The sequence below is a fragment of the Microcebus murinus genome, chromosome 12, assembly GCF_040939455.1.
Source record: "Microcebus murinus isolate Inina chromosome 12, M.murinus_Inina_mat1.0, whole genome shotgun sequence".
Classification (NCBI taxonomy): Eukaryota; Metazoa; Chordata; class Mammalia; order Primates; family Cheirogaleidae; genus Microcebus; species Microcebus murinus.
In genome coordinates, this window is record NC_134115.1 from 5,316,201 (window position 1) to 5,329,394 (window position 13,194).

Sequence of the window (13,194 nt, forward strand, 5' to 3'; positions counted from 1 at the left end):
GAGTGGTGGCTCACGCCTGTAATCCTAGCACTCTGGGAGGCTGAGGTGGGCAGATTGCTCGAGGTCAGGAGTTCGAAACCAGGCTGAGCAAGAGCGAGACCCAGTCTCTACTACAAATAGAAAGAAATTAATTGGCCAACTAATATATATATAGAAAAAATTAGCCGGGCATGGTGGTGCGTGCCTGTAGTCCCAGCTACTAGGGAGGCTGAGGCAGGAGGATTGCTTGAGCCCAGGAGTTTGAGGTTTCTGTGAGCTAGGCTGATGCCACGGCACTCACTCTAGCCTGGGCAACAAAGCAAGACTCTGTCTCAAAAACAAACAAACAAACAAAAACAACAACAACCACAAAAAACATAAGATCAACAAAGAAACATTGGACATAAAAAGGATTCTAGACCAAATAGATCTAACAAACATTTAAAGAGCATTCCACCCCAAAACTGCAGAATATATATTCTTCTTATCAGTACACAGGACATTTTCCAAGATAGGTCATGTTAGCCCACAAAACAAGTCTTAGCAAATTCAGAAAAGTTCAAATACACTTAATCTTAGCCAAAAGGCTTAGAAGTGATAGAAAAGTTCAAATAATACCATGTATCTTCTTGGATCACAGTGGAATAAAACTAGAAAGCAATCCCAAGAGGAACTCTCAAATTTACACAAAGTGATGAAAATTAAACAATCTGATGCTGAACAATCTTTGGGCCAGTGATGAAATTAAGATGGAAATCAAACGATTTTTTAAACTGAAGGACAAATATGACACAAGCATCCAAAAATGTATGGGATACAGAAAAAGCAATTTTAAGGAGAAAGTCATAGCCTTAAATGCTTACATCAAAAAGACAGAGATCACAAATTAATAATCTAATCTCATACTTCAAGGAACTAGAAAAAGAAGAATAATCCAAACTTAAAGCTAGCAGAAAAAAAGTAATAAAGAAAGCTCAGAGCAGAATCAAATGAAATGGAAACCTAAAAAAATACAAAGGATTAATGACACAACATTGGTTATTTTAAAATATAAACAAAATTGATAGACCACTAGCTATATTAACTAGAAACAGAAGACAAAGCACTCACATAAGCTCAATCAGAAATAAAAAAGAAGACATAGACTGATATCACTGAAACACAAAATATCATGTGTGACTACTATGGCAATCTCTTCACACACAAACTAGAAAATCTAGAGGAAATAGATAAATTTTGGAAACACACAACCTCACAATCTTGAATCAGGAAGAAATAGAAATCCTGAACAGACCAATAATGAGTAGCAAGATTGAAACAGTAATGAAAACTCTCCAAACAAAAAAATGTCCCAGATCAGACAGATTTACAGCTGATTTCTACCAGACCTACAAAGAACTGTCACCTATTCTACTGAAACTGTTCCATAACATCAAGAAGGAGGGAATCTTCCATAACTTATTCTACAAAGCCAATATCAACCTGATACCAAAGCCAAGGAAGGACACAACAAAAGAGAAAACTATAGACCAATACCCTTTATAACATAGATTCAAAAATTTTCAACAAAATGCTAGCCAACTGAATTCAACAGCACATCAAAAATATAAGTCACCATAATCAAGTGTCTTTCATCTTAAGGATGCAAGGATGGTTTGATATATGCAAATCCATAAATGTGATTCATTAGGCAAAAAATTAATGAAGAAAACCCCAAAGGCAATCACAGCAGCAATGAAAATAAATAAATGGGACCTGATCAAATTTAAAAGCTTTTGCACAGCCAAAGAAACAGTCATGAAAGCAAACAGACAACCTACAGAATGGGAGAAAATTTTTGTATCCTACACATCTGATAAGGGGCTGATAACTAGAATCTACTTAGAACTCATGAAAATCAGGAAGAAAAAAATCAAACAACCCTATCAAAAAGAAGGCAAAGGACATGAACAGAAACTCTTCAAAAGAAGACAGAATAATGGCTAACAAATAAAAAAAATGCTCAACATCTCTAATCATCAGGGAAATGCAAATCAAAACTGCAATGAGATATCACTTATCTCCAGTAAGAATGGCCTTTATCAACAAGTCCCAAAACAATAAATGTTGGTGTGGATGCAGAGAAATAGGAACACTCCTACACTGCTGGTGGGACTGCAAACTAGTTCAACCTCTTTGGAAAGCAATATGGAGATACCTTAAAGCTATACAAGTAGATCTACCATTTGATACAGCAATCCTGCTACTGGGAATCTACCCAAAAGAACAAAGGACAATCTACAATAAAAAAACCTGCACTTGAATGTTTACAGCAGCACAATTCACAATTGCAAAGCTGTGGAAACAACCCAAGAGCCCATCAATACACGAGTGGATTAATAAAATGTGGTATACATATACCATGGAGTACTATTCAGTTCTAAGAAACAATGATGATATAGCACATCTTATATTTTCCTGGATAGAGCTGGAACCCATACTACTAAGTGAAGTATCCCAAGAATGGAAAAACAAGCACCAAATATACTCACCAGCAAATTGGTATTAACTGATCAGCACCTACATGGACACATAGGAATTACATTTATCAGGTATTGGGCAGGTGGGGGGGGGCGTATATATACATACATAAGGAGTGAGATGTGCACCATCTGGGGGGTGTTCACGCTTGAAGTTCAAACTAGAGGGGGAAGGGGGGCAAGAGCATTATACATAACCTTAAAATTTGCACCCCCATAATATGCTGAAATAAAATAAATAAATAAATGTGATTCATGACATAAACAGAGTTAAAAGTAAAGACCATGTGATCATCTCAATAGGTGCAGAAAAGGCATTCAATAGAATCCAGTATGCCTTCATGATAAAAACCCTCAACAAATTAGGCATAGAAGGAACATACCTCAAAATAATAAAAGCTATAAATGACAAACCCACAGCCAACATTATACTGAATGGGGAAAAGTTGAAGACAAGGATACCCACTGTCATCACTTCTATTCAACATAGTACTGGAAGTCCTAGCCAGAGTATTCAGGCAAGAGAAAGAAATAAAGGGCATCCAAATCGGGAAAGAGGAGGTCAAACTATCCATTTGCCAATGATATGATCTTATAACTAGAAAACTCTAAAGACTCTACCAAAAGGCTCCTAGAATTGATAAATTCAATAACGCCTCGGGTTACAAAATTAATGCACACAAATCAATAGCATTTCTACATACTAATAACAGTCAAGCTGAGAGTCAAATCAAGAACCCAATACCATTTATAATAGCTACAAAGAAAATAAAATACCTAGGAATATACTTAACCAAAGAGGTGAAAGATTTCTACAATGAGGAACTATAAAACCCTGATGAGAGAAATCACAGATGACACAAACAAATGGAAAAACATCCCATGTTAATGGATTGGAAGAATCAACATTTTTAAAATGTCCATACTGTCCAAAGTGATTTACAGAGTCAACACAATTCCCATCAAAATGCCAATGTCATTTGTTACAGCTCTAGAAAAAATAATCTTAAAGTTCATATGGAACAACAAAGAAAAAAATCCTGAATAGCCAAGGCTATCCTAAGCAAAAAGAACAAATCCAGAGGCATCACATTACCTGACTTCAAATGATATACTACAAGGCTTTAGTAACCAAAACAGCAACGTAATGATATAAAGGTAGACACATAGACCAGTGGAACGGAATAGAGAACTCAGAAATAAAACCATATTGTTATGACCAACAATGTTATGATTTTCAACAAAGCAGACAGAAACATACACTGGGTAAAAGATACCCTATCCAATAAATGCTGCTGGGAAAAGTGGATAGACAAATGCAGAAGAATGAAACTGAATCCCTGTCTCTCACCATATACAACAATTCAAAATGGATCAAAGACTTAAATGTAAGACCTGAAACCATAAAAATTTTAGAAGAAAACATAGGAAAAAGTCTTCTGGACATAAGCCTAAGCAAAGAATTTATGAGTAAGACCCCAAAAGTGAATACAGCAACAACAAAAATAAATAAATGGGACTTAATTAAACTTAAAAAGTTTCTACATATCAAAGGATCTCCAACAGAGAAATCCTTTACTCTATAGCCAACAGAATAAATAGATAGCTTGCAGAATGGGAAAAAATATTTATATACTGTACATCCAACAAAGGGATAATATCCAGAATCTACTAAGAATTCAAACAAATTGGCAAGAAAAAAAACAAATAACCCTATCAAAAAGTACACAAAAGATATGAACAGATTTTTCTCAAAAGAAGATAGACAACTGGATAACAAATATATGGGAAAATGTTCATCACTAATCATAAGGGAAATGCAAATTAAAACCACAATGATATACCACCTTATCCCTGTCAGAGGTGCCATTATTAAAAAGCCAAAAAGCAATAGATCTCTGTGCAGATGCTGGGAAAAGAGAATGCCTATACACTGCTGATGGGAATGTAAACTAGTACAACCTCTATGGAAAGTAGTATGCAGATTCCTCAAAGAACTAAAAGTAGACCTACCATTCAATCCAGCAATCCAACTAGTGGGATTTTTCCCAAAAGAAAAAAAGTTATTCCATCAAAAAGACACTGGCAACTCAAATGTTGATCACAACACAATTCACAATTGCAAAGATATTGGACCAACCTAAGTGGCCACCAACTGATGAGTAGATAAAGAAAACATGGTGTATACATATACCAAACAGTACTGCTCAGGCATAAAAAGGAATGAAATAATGTCTTTTGCGACAACTTGAATGGAACTAGAGACCATTATCCTAAGTAAAGTATCTCAGGAATGAAAAAACAAAAATGACATATTTTTATTTTTATATGTGGGAGCTAAATGGGGGGTATATATGGTCATAAAAAGGTGTAATGGACATTGGAAAGTAAGAAGAGGGGAAAGTGGGAGAAGAGTGAGGGATAAAAACTCTACCTGTTGGATATAATGTATACCATTCTGGTAACTGATACACTGAAAGTCCTGACTTCAGCATGATATAATTCTTCCATGTAATAAAAAGCACTTGAACCCCTTAAATTTTTTGAAATAAAAATGATAACATGGAGCCAGGCGCGGTGGCTCACGCCTGTAATCCTAGCACTCTGGGAGGCCGAGGCGGGCGGATTGCTCGAGGTTGGGAGTTCGAAACCATCCTGAGCGAGACCCCGTCTCTACTAAAAATAGAAAGAAATTAATTGACCAACTAAAAATATATATACAAAAAATTAGCCGGACATGGTGGTGCATGCCTGTAGTCCCAGCTACTTGGGAGGCTGAGGCAGGAGGATTGCTTGAGCCAGGAGTTTGAGGTTGCTGTGAGCTAGGCTGATGCCACGGCACTCACTCTAGCCAGGGCAACAAAAGTGAGACTCTGTCTCAAAAAAAAAAAAAAAAAGATAACATGGAAAAACTACAAGCAACTTTGTGCTTAAAAAAACTTGAAATTTAGATGAAATAGACAAATTCCCTCAAACTCACAAGCTACCCAAGATTACTCAAGAAAGAAGAGAGAATCTGATAGAAATAAAAGCAACATAGTCAAAACAAATAAAACTCAACTCTTTGAGTAGATTCAAAGAGATTCTGTGTTTCCCCAGAAAATCAGAATGTGACGAGTGTCTTCTGCATTAGCTTACTTTTAATTTAAATCTCATTGCTATAAACGTTGACCATAAAGAAATGAATTTGTGATTAAAACTGTTTCCACAAAGGAAATTCTGAAAAATTTAAGAGGAGAGAATATGTCCCAACCTATCTATAAGGCCAGCATTAACCTGGTACCAAAACCAGATAAAGATATTGCAAGGAAAGAAAAGACCAATATTCCACAAGATCAGAGATGCAAAGTTTCTAAACAAAGTATTAGCAAATTGAAGACAATAATGTAATAAAAGGATACGATATTATGAAAAAGTAGGGTTCACTAGGAATACAAGGTTGGTTTAACATTTGAAATTCAATGCAATTGAACATAGTATTAAGTGTTAAAATGTAAAAACTTAAAAATAAAAGCTATATGATCATTTCAATAGATACAGGAAAAGCATTTGACAAAATCCTACATTCATGATTTTTAAAAAAATAATTCTTAGAAAATTAGGACTAGAAAGTCCTCAATCCAATTCAAAAAAAAAAAAAATAGAAAACATTATTATGGTGAATGTGTCCTTCCCAATTTCATGTGTTGAAAAATAACCTCAATGTGATGATGTCTGGAGGTGGGACACACAGGAGGTGATTAGGTCATAAGAGTGGAGCCCTCGTGAACAGAATTAGTGCCATTATAAAAGAGGCCCAGAGAGAGCCCTCACCCCTCCCCCATGCGAGCACACAGCAGTAAGACAGCAGTCTAGGAAGTCTCACGAAGATGGGCCTTGACCTCGGACTGTAAGCCTTCAGAACTATGAGAAATAAATTTAGTTTATAAGCCACCCAGTTTATGGTATTTTGTTATAGCAGCCTGAATGGTCTAAGGCAGATATCTGCAGAAAACCTACAGCTAATATAATACTTAGTGGTGAAAGACTGAATGCATGTCCCCTAAGATCAAAAACATGACAGGGATACCTGCTCTCTTAACTTCTATTCAGCAGTGAACTGGAGGCTCTGGCCACTGTAAGCAATCAAGAGAAAGAGTTTAAAGATATCCAGACTGAAAAGGAAGAAGTAAAATGTTATATTATGACATTATCATCTATGTATAAACAAAAAAGCTACTAGGACTAGAAAGTGAGTGTAGTAAGTTTGCAGCATTTGAAGTCAACATACAACTGTCAACTCTGTTTCTCCATACTAGCAATTAGCAGAAATTTAAATTAGTAAAACAATACCGTTTACAATAGCATCAAAAATATAAAACCTTTAGAGATAAATATAAAAAATTGTATAAGACCTGTACAGTGAAAAACTATAAAATATTGATGAAAGAAACTAAAGAAGACCTAAATAAATGGAGACAGAGAGACTGTTCATGGGTCAGAAGACTCAATATTATTAATATGTCAGTTTTCTCCCATTTGATCTATAAATTCCAACCAATTGCAATCACTCTCACAAACTTTTTTTTGTAAGAAATTGACAAGCTAATTCTAAAATTTACATGGAAATGCAAAGTTCCTAGAATAGCCAAAACAGCTTTAAGATAAGACAAAGTTGGAAGGCCAATACTACTTGATTTCAAATTTTTTATTAGGTTGTAGTAATTTGACATCATAAGACAATGTGAAATTGATGTAAAGATAGAAAAATAGATCAATGAACACAACAGCAAACCCAGAAATAAACTCATGTATATACGAACAACTGACTTTTACAATGATACAAAGGCAATTCAGTGGTAACAGGATAGTCTTTTCAATGATTGGTACTTAAATAATTGGATATCTATATATAAAAAATATAAATTGTGATGCGTACCTCACACCATATACAAAAATTAACTCTCAATGGATCACAGACCTCAATGTAAATGTATGTTCTAGAACCTCAACTGGGATGCAGATATTTGACAAAGAGGTAATTCAGCAGTAGTGCATCTCAGGCAAATAAATTATCCATAATTTTTAAAAATTTTCCCATCATGAACTGAAAGATATCAGACCAGTAGATTGTAGGCTCAGTAAATAATATTGACAGGATTTCTGTTCCCCCCTAGTTTCCAAAGAAGAAAAAGCACAAAAAGACAAACAATCCACTATCAAGGAAAACCATTTCTCAAAAACAAATGAATAAATTGACATTTTACTGCAATACATTTTTTTCTGTAAAACAATCTAGTAATGTACCTCCAGAATTTTAAACAAAATTTTTCCATGCTGTAACCTCAAGAAACTCAAGCAATATAGTCAAAATGTAGTAATAATAAAATTCACTGTTGCACCTGATTTTGGAACCTGAAGTTTGTCTGAAAAGTCAGCATGTCATGACCGGATTCTGCTTTAACTTTCAATTTAATTTAATTCTTGAAAGCAATCCCATCATTGTGGAGGCCAGCCACGGCACGCACATGAAATGTCCTCAGCAGGCAGCTGGCCCAGGAAGGAGCAGCTTTTGCACTGCCTACGAGCTACTGCAGGTGTCCTCACCGGTCTCTTCTCCCTTGCCCATCTTGATGTGTGTAGTTTGGGTTAGTAGAGGGTGGGGCGCTGTCCAAAGAAGAGCAGCTTGCTGAAGCAGGTGCCCCAAGGGCCCTGCCACCTCTCTTGGACATCCTTTTCTGGCCTCTTGGTCAGCAGAGCACTGATGGTCTTCCAGAGATATGGCCAAAAACATACTTTTATCTTTGTTCTTTATCAAAATGGACTCAGCCCACATCAACAACTCCATGTTCTTATAGCATCTACAAGTTCATGTGGCAATAGCTGTTACTTTTAGCCTTTGGGGGAGAGAGAGCCACCGTTCTAGATATTAATTTCAACACTGAGAGGCAGATGAGAGAATCCTAACAGGGAATACAGGCAGCTGAAGCAGACAACTGCCTGACAACTTTGGAAAACCTCCCTACAACTCAAAAGTTCCCCACAATGTAAGTCTTTCCAAAAAAGAATCCAGACTTTTTCAGAATGTCTTGCTCCACCTTCTTTGCAGCTAGGATTTGAGCACGTGACTAACTGCCACCCATCGGATGCAGACTTGAGAGATTCTCCTGCACAGCCCGTCACCTGCAACCCATCCAGGAGCACTGGCAGCCGCCCTCTCCTCTCCTCTTCAACAACACCAACATGGTGTATGGCAGTGAGGGGTGTGGAATGTTCCAGTTGAAGAACACTAAAAGGAAGTGTCAACCGAATGCAAATATGCTCCAGGTGGAATTCCACATCTATGAGGAAGCTTAGGGGACAACGTGTGATATTTGACTGTGATCTCTGGATTAAATGATAGTATTCTATCAATGTTGTTTTTCTGATTTTAATAACTGTGTAATGGCTGTATAAGAAAACATCCTTATTTAGGAAATACACACTGAAACATTAAGGGTTAAGAGGATATCAGGTCTGCATCTTATTCCTAAATGGTTGAGAAAAATATAGGGGTGTGTATGTGTGTGTTACAGTGGGGTATATATTTGACCTTTTCCCCTGGTTCCTGACAAAAAACTCACAAATCCCTTGTAATTTCCTAAGTGATAGGAGCATCCTTTGTTTTAATGTGGCAACTCTTGGTGGACCCCTAGTAGCTTTAGGATGGGGGCTGGTAGTCAAAAAGACCAAGCCCTCATTAGAAGCCTGAAACTTTGGACCCCACCCCTGACCTCCAGGGAGGGAAGTGAGGCAGGAGGTTGAGTTAATCACTAATGGCCAGTTATTTAATCAATCATACCTACGAACCTCCATAAAAACCCCTAAATTATGAGGCTAGGAAAGCTTCAAGATTGGTGAATGCTTGGCAATGCCAGGAGGGTAGGGTGCCCAGACAGGCAGGGAAGCCCCCACCCTGCCCCGAGCACCCAGTCACATGCTTCTCTTCTGAGTTGTAACCTTTCTATTAATGATAAACTGGTAACCATATGTGAAGCGCTCTTCTGAGTCCTGTGAGTTGCTCTAGCAAACTGCTGAACCCGAGGAGGACTGTGGGAGCCCCGAAGTCACAGACGAGTCAGACAAACCTGTGGGTCTGCGCTACATCCACACAGCTTATCTGAGAATAGGATTGAATTATTGGACCCCCAGTTTGTGTTTGGAGAGGTGGAGAAAGCCCCACACTCTGGTGTCGGAAGTGCCACAAGAACAGACCTGTGTATGTACGCGCTTGTCTATAATTATGTCTACGTCTACCAGGAAAGAAGGAATGGTAAGACACACGTGGTAAACGTGAAAACCCGGTGATCTGTCTAAAGGCGTCAGGAGCTCTGCGTGGCTTGCAATCCTGCAGAATGCTGTGTCGTCGGTCCTCTGCGCCTTGCGACCTGCTGCTCCCTCTGCCTAGGAGGGCCTCCTGCTCCCACCGCGCCTGCTCACCGGCGATGCCTGCGTGTCCTTCAAATTCAATTTAGACATGGGTTGCCAGTACACAAGCACGCAGTTGTAATAGCTTTCCATGCTGTCTAACAAACTGTCACACACTTAGGGCTTAAAACAAAACCGTTGATCAGGCCGGGCGCGGTGGCTCATGCCTGTAATCCTAGCACTCTGGGAGGCCGAGGCAGGCAGATTGCTTGAGGTCAGGAGTTCGAAACCAGCCTGAGCAAGAGCGAGACCCTGTCTCTACTATAAATAGAAAGAAATTAATTGGCCAACTAATATATATACAAAAAATTAGCCGGGCATGGTGGCGCATGCCTGTAGTCCCAGCTACTTGGGAGGCTGAGGCAGCAGGATTGCTTGAGCCAGGAGTTTGAGGTTGCTGTGAGCCAGGCTGACGCCATGGCCATGGCACTCACTCTAGCCTGGGCAACAAAGCGAGACTCTGTCTCAAAAAAAAAAAAAACAAAAAACCGTTGATCAGCTCAGAGTTCAGCAGCTCAGAACCCCGCCCGACGTGGCTGGGTTCTCTGCTCAGGACTTCATGAGGCTGAAATCACGGCATCCACCAGGCGGAGGCCTCATCTGCAGGCTCTAGGGAAATACTCACTGCCCAGCTCGTTATTCTTGTTGTCAGAACACAGTTCCCGTAGCCGGGGTCTGAGGTGCCACCTCCTCACTGATCAGCGCGCCGTGCTGCGTTCCGGCCAGCTGAGGCGGAGAAGGGCCCGTGTGGTGAGGTTAGCCCACCAGACATCCTCTGTCTTAAGGTCAGCTGTGCCATCTGACGCATCCTAATCACAAGAGTAAAATACAGTCCGAGGATGTGCATAATCTTCAAGGATGTCTTATGATTCTGCCCACCACAGCAGTTTTGTAGATAAGAACTTAACATATTTTAAAATCGTGAACCAAAAATGTAATGAATTAGTCAATATAGTCTGCTAGAAAAGTTATCGATCTCATTGGGTGAAAAAAATCAGTTTTGCAGCCTAATGTCATAGCATATATTAAGGTAAATGTTGGATGAATCAAAGCTTTAAATATAAAACTGGAAACATGAAAGTATTAGGAAAAATATAGGAGAATAGTTATCTTCCATTTGCACAGGGGTAGAGAGGTTTGCATAAAAAACAGCAAAAAATGAATAGAACTGAAATTGCCATGAACGAAGTTAAATATGCAATAAGCTGAGGGGAACTGTTTGCATCAACTGTGAGGAAGGTTAATATCCACAGTATTTTAAGAGCTCACAAATTGAGAAAAATCTAATTGAAAAATAACAAGGGACAAGACCTTCAAAAAGGAAGAGACACAAATGTGTGAATAATTGTCTATGTAAATGTTTGCATTCACAGTCATTAAGAAGCGCAGATTTGAAGCACTTCAGAATGGCACTGTTTACACACCACACAGTAAACACTGAAAATGCTAACAGTCTATGGTGCCATGGATGCCGTGGAAAGCCCACCTGCTCACTCTAGTACTGCTGAAATTGTGAATTAGAATAATGTGTCTGGAAATCAGAATTTTACAATGTATGAAAAACATTAAAAATTCTAGGCCGAGTGAGGTGGCTCACACCTATAATCGTAGCACTCTTGGGAGGCCAAGGTGGGAGGATTGCTTGAGGTCAGGAGTTTGAGACCAGCCTGAGCAAGATCGAGACCCCATCTCTACTAAAAATAGAAAAAATTAACTGGGTATGGTGGCCCATGTCTGTAGTCCCAGCTACTTGGGAGGCTAAGGCAAGAGGATTGCTTGAGCCCAGGAGTTTGAGGTTGCTGTGAGCTAGGCTAACTGCATGGCACTCTAGCCTGGGCAACAAAGCAAGATTGTCTCAAAAAACAAAAACAAAAATTTTAATTCTAAAATCTTAGCCCACATTTCACCACTATACAATAACAAAATTCAACTTATAGCCCTTAAATAGATTTAAATTTTAAAAAAAGGAGCCAGATATGGTGACTCACGCCTGTAATCTTAGCACTTTGGGAGGCCACAGCAGGAGGATCACTTGAAGCCAGGAGTTCAAGACCAAACTGGGCAACAGAGCAAGACCCCATCTCTACAAAAAATAAAAAATTAGCCAGGCATGATGGGGTGCACCTGTAGTCCCAACTCCTCTGGAGGCTGAGGCAGGAGGATCCCTTGAGACCAGGAGTTTGAGGCTGCAGTGAGCTGTGATGGCACCACTGCACTCCATTCTGGGCAACAGAGTGAGATCCTGTCTCAATAATAATAATAATAATAATAATAATAATAATAAAATTTTTAAAGAGAGAAAATAAAATTCTTTAAATCCTCTGAGCTAATAATGCCACTTCTAGGAATATATACAAAGAAAATTAAGTGAAAAAGAGACAAAACTCTATCCACACAAAAATTACAAGAGTGTTAATTTCTAATGGTCAAAAACTGGGAATAGCCTCTATATCCAACAGTAAACTGGTTCAGCAATGGACTATTATGTAGCCATTAAAAAGAATTTGTGATAATTTGTTATGGGAAAGGGTTTTAAAAGCAGAATATTTGATAAAGACTAAAAAGAAAAGCAAAATGTTAACTGCAGTGGGTGTGGGAATATGGTTTCGTTTTATCTCCTGCACTTTGCAAAATATTCTGTTGGGTTATTCTTAACCTGGAGTTATGGGCCCCCTGCTGGTAGAGGAGTCTCTAAAAACCTTCAAAAACTGTATATAAAATATTGTGTGTATATACAATTTTCCCACTCATGGAACAAGCTCCTGAAATGATGAAATTATTCTTCCCTTTTGGCTCTGACCACTAGGGAAGCTGATTCCTTTTTTTTTCACAAAAAAACAAAGAACATGAAAATCTAAGTATCCGTTTCTCCACCACGACCTACCCTTTCCGGGGGCAAAGGAGACCGTGTGCTGCCACAAATCCTACCCACCAGGAATCTGCCCCACGTGGCAGCCTCTGAGCTTCCAGACCAGTGAAGGGGGAAGCTGCGGGGTTGCCAAGAAAGACCCACTTTCCACTGGCATTTGCAAACCCTTGACCCAAGGGTCCACTTTGTCTTTGGGGTTTTGTTTGGTTTTGCACCTTTTGCTTTTTCTTTTCCTTTTTATTTTTTTTGTGAATTTTTTTTCAGAAGGCAGGGAATTACCTGGCTCATTCCTGTCTGCCTGAAGGAGAGGAGAGAAAAGAACCTGGGAGAAGGTGTATCTGCAATCCCAGTGAAGATTCCTTCAGGGTCCTGAGCCTGCAA